This window comes from Triticum aestivum, chromosome 7B (genome assembly GCF_018294505.1).
Source record: "Triticum aestivum cultivar Chinese Spring chromosome 7B, IWGSC CS RefSeq v2.1, whole genome shotgun sequence".
NCBI classification, from domain to species: Eukaryota; Viridiplantae; Streptophyta; class Magnoliopsida; order Poales; family Poaceae; genus Triticum; species Triticum aestivum.
The window spans coordinates 423,183,186-423,191,514 of NC_057813.1; the positions used below are offsets into that span (position 1 = coordinate 423,183,186).

At 40.6% G+C, this 8,329-nt stretch overlaps 1 long non-coding RNA gene across 1 annotated transcript; it reads left to right on the forward strand.

Annotated features, from left to right (window-relative positions):
- Positions 1-3,084: 3,084 nt before the first annotated feature.
- LOC123160765 (uncharacterized) lies at positions 3,085-7,474 on the forward strand. Its single transcript, XR_006480365.1, has 3 exons — positions 3,085-3,650; positions 3,974-4,085; positions 7,158-7,474. It is a non-coding gene; the product is annotated as an uncharacterized lncRNA (long non-coding RNA).
- Positions 7,475-8,329: the final 855 nt, after the last annotated feature.

Sequence of the window (8,329 nt, forward strand, 5' to 3'; positions counted from 1 at the left end):
TCGCGATGGCGTCGACAACTATGGAGCGGCAGTAAGGTGCTCGAGCTCGAATCCGAGCTCGGGAATAATCGGGGAAGTGGCGGAGCTCACATTGAGCCTGCAGATGTGCTTAGTGGGCTCGGGGATGGCTCGGAGGTGTAGGAATCAACGACGCAGCTCGACGGGCCGAGGAGGAAGAAGGCGGTGCGAGGCTCAATGCGGTGGCTCCCGGCGGGGAGGTGGCGTCCGCGAGGTGGTGGCGGGACGAGGCGGCGACGTCAGGGCGGCGTCCGGGCCACCGGCGTCGAGGGCGATGGGGCGATGGCACGCAACGGCAACGGCAAGGGGGTCGGGGGCGTTGGTTGCCCCCGATTCAGATCCACCCGTGGGTGGGGTGGGGAGACGAGCGATTGGGGAGGAGTGGGGGGTTACGTGCTAGGGTTTCGGGGTGAGGGGCCATATAGGCCAAGGCTGGGCCGGCCTGGCCGGGGTGGCTGTGGCCAGCCGGCTGGGCCGAGGCCCAGTTGGCCATGTGGGAGGGGGGGGGTCTTTTACTTTTTTAGTTTTACTTTTCTTTTTTTACTGTTTTCATTTAAAGTTTCTTTTATTTTAGTTTTATAAAATACCCAGTCAGCACCTAAATTAGTATTACTAATCAGTCCACTGCCACAATTATTTTGGCACACCACTAATTTAGTTTTATTATTATAACTTTATAAAAGGCATCTAATTAATTGTTTTTGCTGTCATTTCTATTACTTTAGTGCATTTAAATATTTTATTAAAAGATAATTTATCCACCAATATTTCTAAGGATTATTTGACACATTAGGATCAATTTAGTTTTGACTTCTGAAAAATTTAATTGTTTAACTTAAATTCAAATTTTGAATATGAATCGTTTCAAACTAACGCGAGATTATCAACAGTAATCCGAGGTGACGTGGCATTGTTAACGTGGGGTTACTGTAGCCTAATTATCCGGGCATCACAGAGAGTAACTTGATCTGAAGTTTCATGTTCATCATCATTAGCTTCCTCTCTAGTTGGTGTAAGCATCACGGGAACAGATTTCTCTGATGAGCTACTTTCCAAATTGAGAGAAGGTACAGTTACCTCATCAAGTTCTACTTTCCTCCCACTCACTTGTTTCGACAGAAACTCCTTCTCTAGAAAGGTTCCATTCTTGGCAACAAAGATCTTGCCTTCAGATCTGTGGTAGAGGGTGTAACCAATTGATTCCTTAGGGTACCCTATAAAGACACACTTCTCTGATTTGGGTTCGAGCTTATCAGGCTGAAGCCTTTTCATATAAGCATCGCAACCCCAAACTTTAAGAAACGACATCTTAGGTTTCTTGCCAAACCACAGTTCATACTGTGTCGTCTCAACGGATTTAGATGGTGCCTTATTTAACGTGAATGCATCTTTCTCTAATGCATAACCCCAAAATAATAGTAGTAAATTGGTAAGCGGCATCATAGATCTCACCATATCTAATAAAGTACGGTTACGACGTTCGGACACACCATTATGCTGTGGTGTTTCAGGTGGCGTGAGTAGTGAAACTATTCCACATTATTTTAAATGAAGGCCAAACTCGTAACTCAAATATTCACCTCCGTGGTCAGGTCGTAGAAACTTTTATTTTCTTACTACGATGATTTTTCACTTCACTCTAAAATTCCTTGAACTTTTCAAATGTTTCATACTTGTGTTTCATTAAGTAGATATACCCATATCTGCTCAAATCATCTATGAAGGTCAGAAAATAACGATACCCGCTGCGAGCGTCAACACTCATTGGACCGCACACATCGGTATGTATTATTTCCAATAAGTTAGTAGATCGCTCCATGGTTCTGGAGAATGGAGTTTTATTCATCTTGCCCCATAGGCATGGTTCGCAAGCATCAAATGATTCATAATCAAGTGATTCCAAAAGTTCATCCGCATGGAGTTTCTTCATACGCTGTACACCAATATGACCTAAACGGCAGTGCCACAAATATGTTGCACTATCATTATCAACTATGCATCTTTTGGCATCAATATTATGAATATGTGTATCACTACGATCGAGATTCAATATACCATTTACATTGGGTGTATGACCATAGAAGGTTTTATTCATGTAAACAGAACAACAATTATTCTCTGACTTAAATGAATGACCTATTGCAATAAATATGATCAAATCATATTCATGCTCAACGCAAACACCAAATAACATTTATTTAGGTTCAACACTAATCCCGAAAGTATAGGGAGTGTGCGATGATGATCATATCAATCTTGTAACCACTTCCAACACATATCATCACTTCATCCTTACCTAGTCTTTGTTCATTCTGCAACTCCCGTTTCGAGTTACTAATCTTAGCAACTGAATTGGTATCAAATACCCAGGGGTTGCTATGAACACTAGTAAAGTACACATCAATAATCTATATATCAAATATACCTTTGTTTACTTTGCCATCCTTCTTATCCGCCAAGTATTCAGGGAACTTCTGCTTACAGTGACCATTTCCTTTGCAGTAGAAGCACTCAGTTTTAGGCTTGGGTTTAGCTTTGGGTTTGTTCATGGGAGTGGCAACTTGCTTGCCATTCTTATTGAAGTTCCCTTTCTTTTCCTTTGCCCTTTTCCTTGAAACTAGTGGTCTTGTTAACCATCAACACTTGATGCTCTTCTTGATTTCTACCTTCGCTGATTTCAGCATCGTGAAGAGCTCGAGAATCTTTTCCGTCATCCCTTGCACATTATAGTTCATCATGAAGTTCTAGTAGCTTGGTAATAGTGACTAGAGAATCTGTCAATCACTATCTTATCTGGAAGATTAACTCCCACTTGATTCAAGCGATTGTAGTACCCAGACATTCTGAGCACATGCTCACTAGCTGAGCTATTCTCCTCCATCTTGTAGGCAAAGTACTTGTCAGAGGTCTCATCTTTCCCTATAATAATAATAATAATAATAAAGCAATTATCGCTTCTGCCCGCTCGCTCACCGTCGTCGTGCTTTTGCAAAGAAGTCCTTGATGTTTTCTAAAATCAACCCGCGGTCCAATTGATAAGTCAAACCAAAACGGTATGTGAAAAGGAAAAAACACCGAGACGACCCACGACCTACCTCCCATCTCCACCTCCAGCGCCAGGGCGCCGCCACCCCCTGCCACGGCATCGCGCGCCGCCGGCCCCGACTCCTCCAACGCTCGCTGCCGGCCCCGATTCCTCTGCCGAGCGCCGCCATCGCCTGCCCCGCCGCCTCTCGCACCCCTACACGAAGCGTCCCCCAGGCCCCCACCCCTACGGCTTTCAACCGCTGGTGACAGTCGACGCCGGCACTGCACCTTCCCCCAACTCCTCTATCTCATCCTCCTCTACTGCAGCCGCTCTCCATTGTCCGGTCAACTCCCTCGAGTCCCACCCATCCCTTACGCACAGGACTGCCTCCCGATCCTTCCCTTTCTGTGTGTGTGTGTGTTCGACCCGGATCCACCCCTTTTCTGTGTGCAACACAGAGGAGAGCTCGCTGTTGTGGTGGGCCTGGACGGTGGCAAGCTGGGAGCCGGCTAGGTCCTATCCGACGAGGGCCGTCATGGCCTCCACCTCTGCCCTGTTGCCGATGGACTGCATCGCGACCATGACCACTACGTTGACAAGAAAGGTACTGCTACCTATTCCAATTCCCTTCACAAAGAATGGCATCTGGATTGAGCACTTGTACAACACTACATTGTTTGTACATGTGAATGTTAATGGTAGTTATGACTGATAAGATGGGTCAGCCATGGATGCAAAGGGTAAAGACCTTCAGATTTTCTGTTGTTGCTAGCTATACTCTGCTGTACCATCTGGTAATGCCAATACAGTGGTTGTATTGTTTATGATTGCGGTTGGAAATAGATAGATGAATGATTTCAAAAACTGGATTAAGCTCTGCGGCAAGTTGTGTTCCCAACTTTTACTCTCACTGCCTTGTTACTTCAGGGCAAATCTTCCCAACAAAAAGCATACCAGAGGCCTCTCTTTCAATGTCTGAAGATTGGTTATCTCATAACTGGCCGTCAGAGGGAGAAATTTTCAGCTTCATAATCTCCATGTAAATACCATCATCTCTGTTCCCTCTTGCCCACTTTTGTTACATATTTACATTTTTTGTGTTGGCATGTTCTAAAGCAGCTGCACATTTTTTTGCCCTTGTGAGTAAATTGTCAGAAATCTAAACTCATGGGCAGATGAATTGTTTGATTCAGTGCTTTGCCATATCAAAAACAGAATTTTTCTAAGTAGCTCATGTCATTAATTTTTTAATAATGATGTAGATGAGATATACTCCAAGGTATGCAGATGGGTATTTTTGGTAGAATAGGTAGTGGTAAATCAACTCTCATGCATGCCCTTTTCCGTATCATGTCTCCTACTGTCGGTTAGATAATAGTAGACATTGTCGACATTGGCACCATTGGGTTGTACGATCTGAATTCTAGATTGGCCATTATCAATGTTCGATTGAACTGTGAGATACAACTTTGACCCTCTAGGAGAGTACACTGACAATCAAGTCCAGGAGGTAGTCTTGATATTGACATGCTCATTGCTTGTCATTTCTTAGATTACTAAACAATCACTTAAAATATCTGTTTGTCATGGCTCGCAGTTGAATCTGTTGCCCGTAATTGTTTTTTAGTTTGATGTGTCTTCACATTCCTACTATCCTATGAACCTACATGTTCCCATTGAAACTTTGTAAACCTTGTACTGGCTACAACGGTTGTGTGCATTTCTCAAATACAGAGGCCCTCCAATCTTCTTAACTTATCTAAAAATGATAGAAAATTGTTATTCTACATTTCATGCATCGAGTCACTGTCAGTTAGGAGTTGAAGTTCGGAGAAAGGGGCTAAAACATGACTCGCCAGCTCTGCTTTACTCGTACCATAGAGTTCATATTCTGGTAATTTTGGTGCTTCTGAAATTGCTGACAAATTCGAAATTGCTGACAAATTCGAAATTGCCCTTGAAGTGGTAGAGAGTGGAGAGAACTGGTGTGTGGGCCAGTGTCATCCCGTCTGTCTCAGTAGGGTGATTCTCAGACGGACCAAGTTACTGGTTCTGCCACTGCTTCGGTGGACATTGCAACAGATAACCTAATACCGATCACACCACAACAGCATTACTCTGGGCGATTGGCATGACGATCGCACATCGAATCACCTTGGTCCTTCAGAGTGAAATAGTGTAGCTTCTTGAATATGGTAGGACAGCTTTGTTGTACTCCTGCCGTTTCATGAAGCTTCAGATTAAATTACTACATTTCCCCTTGATTGTAAGAAAGTCAAGCATATAATATGGAGTAATTTAATCTGAAGCTTCATCAAACACTGGCAACAATACTTATCTCTCCAAGGTCTATATAGGTATGTTTATCTTGCTGTTTTAGGTTAGAATGATGATTTTAAGCCATTTAGATAACCTTCAACTAGCAATGCCAATCATATAACCCTTGAGCATGTGACAGAGAGTTCACCCTCGCCATGTCCAGTGACGTTGCTAGCAAGAGTAAGATGTGTGGGTTGGCGGAGGTGGCGCCCAGTAGCACAGCAAGGGTGTTGTGTTACAAATTTTTCATCAATAAATTTGCACAGGAATATATTTTTTTCCTTCAAGAATGACCCTTAATATTTTGAAGTACTTTCAATATTGTTTCGCTCATATAAAAGTATGTGTTTTTCTACTTACAAAATTGTATCCTTGTAAAAAAGTAATTGCTTTTTTTACTTACATTGAGAGAAGGATCATCTTCAGTGTATACAAATTCCATGTCCTTTGCAATATTTGGCTGCCTTGAATGATGCACATGTTGACCTTCTGTCTCTGTATGTTGGGTGGAGTCAAGCCCCTACATGCAGTAGAGTAATCATATTTAAGGGTTGTAGTTCAGAGTTTTTCCGTGTATGTTGGTCAAGTCGTGCAAGTGAAGCACCACATTGTCCCCTATATAATTTTTTTGACTTGTTTGTCTATGTATGTTGGGTGAAGTCATGCAAGTGAAGTGATTTATTTTTCCTATTTGTTTGTCTATGTATGTTGAGTGAAGTCAGTGAAGAAGAAGTTCATTTTGTTCGTCTTTTCGACATTTATTTTGTTTTGTTTTTTATTAGCGGGAGCTACATGGACCGGGCGGCCTTTTTTTGTTTTTGATTAGCGGGTAATACTATCCAGTTTACAGTGCCTCCTAAAAGTTTGTGTTCAGTTGATGAATTTACAATACGACGACGATGGATTAACTGCCCTGTATTTACTATAATTTTTTGAATTGCTATGATGGATTTTACTGTACTATAGTACACATAGAAGTCTACTTTTTTTGTTTTCGTAGTAAATTATAGTTAATTGATGACTGACCTGGTGATGGATTTACTGTCCTATAGCTTCTATAATTTACATCACTATTTTTTTTTGATTGTTTGAATTTACAAAGACCTTATGTTTGAATTTACACTACCCTGTTTGAAGATTTACAATCCGATAACTTCTGTAATTTACAGTAGTACCCTAAAGAATGTGATTGTTGTATTTTACAGTGACCTAGTATAGATTTTACAGTATACAGTTACCTGAATTTACATTACTACATTTTTCTGAACTATGTTCTAGACATCTTTTGATGATGCTCTTAGGTACTGAACTTTTTTTACTGGAAGAACTATTTGATGGAGATTGTGAGAGTACTGACCTGTAGTTTGCCTTGTTGGTGTGACTGTAGTTTCCTGATTGTGTAGCTATTCTGTCCCCTTCTTCCTCCATCTTCTTTCTTGTTCTTATCTGATCATAAAGCACACATTGTTACTTGTTGGTTCTCCTTATTTTTACAGAAGTTCCAGTATCTTTGTTGTGATCTGGTTTTTACTGACTGGAATTTTAGTAAAGTGAACACTGTAAAATTCATCAAAACTCGACACACGTTAAAAGTTATAGTTTATTCATAGTGAGTTGACTGTAAATTTCAACTGAAACCACTGTATTTGAAGCTTCATGGCGATGAAATGTTTAGTACTCCCTCTATTCCTAAATATATGTGATTAGTTCATCATGTGTTGATCATTGTACAGCAGGTTGATGCTGATTTTACGGCAGCCTAATGCTGAATTTATAGTATGTTTGTGTCCAGGAGTTTCTTCTTCAAGTATCAACTTCAGATCCTTGACAATGCCATGAGAATTTCAGGTTTTCTTCCAAAAGTGTTGTGAAGAAAACAGAACTGTCAATAAACTGGAGAAGGTCGTGAGAGTACTGACCTGGCAATGTTGCTTTTTGGCCCCTTTCATTGCTTGCTCATGGATCATAGAGTGCATAGGTCATACATGCCTGCCATTTTGTAGTTTCTGAAAAATTGGTTGGATGTCCCTTTATTTCCAGTCATGTTTTTTTCATTGGTGTCAAATTGTTATTGGGTGGCATATTTGATTGAAGGCCAATTCAATTTTAGTCGATTGTGATATAGACCCTTCCTTTTTTTAATACCAAAGTATTCTCTTTGTACGTGAAGTGTCTATGCCAAGTGCTTTGTTTGGGCCAAGCCTAAATAATGAAAAATACAAGAATAATGATTCCCAAACAAACAACAAACTTATATATCTAAAAAAACTCAACATAGTAAAAATAGTTATATAATAAGTACACATTTATATATATTCACACTTTTAAAAAACTGGTTAAAATTTCCAAAAGTTGTTCCATTTTTTAAAATTGCATTGAGAAATGTTTAAAACAAATAGTCACTATTTTTTTTAATAAAGTGTTTATTTTTATCAAACAAAATCGTGTTTTCCGAAAAGAAAAAAGGAAAGCGGATTTAGAAACTATTCCATGAATTCTTCAATCAGGCGAAGAATGCCAAGGTGGCTTCTTAATGACCAAAACTCAACCAAGAAGCAATAATCAGTGTAACATTAATATCAACATTTATTATAACTGAATATAAGAAATGGTGCGTAATGACAAAGAACTTCTTCGAGACTTTTTGAGTCCAAGGTTTGCTGGGTGCATCGTTCGGTGAACAAAGTTGCCCATGTTTTAGCTAAGGAAGGCCGTACAAATAAGCTTTGTAAAACATGGTTCCATGTCTCGCTTGCGTGTGTTATCACGATGGTAGGCCTGGAATCAATGGAGATTGCTAAAAATTGCGTGTGTTATCACGATGGTAGGCCTGGAATCAATGGAGATTGCTAAAAAATCACAGCGATTCCAATAAAAGAAAAGAAAAATAAATTATAGTTAATGACAAATGGAGCAGGTTCTGAAAGATTCTATGCCTGTTGCAACGCACGGGCATTTGTACTA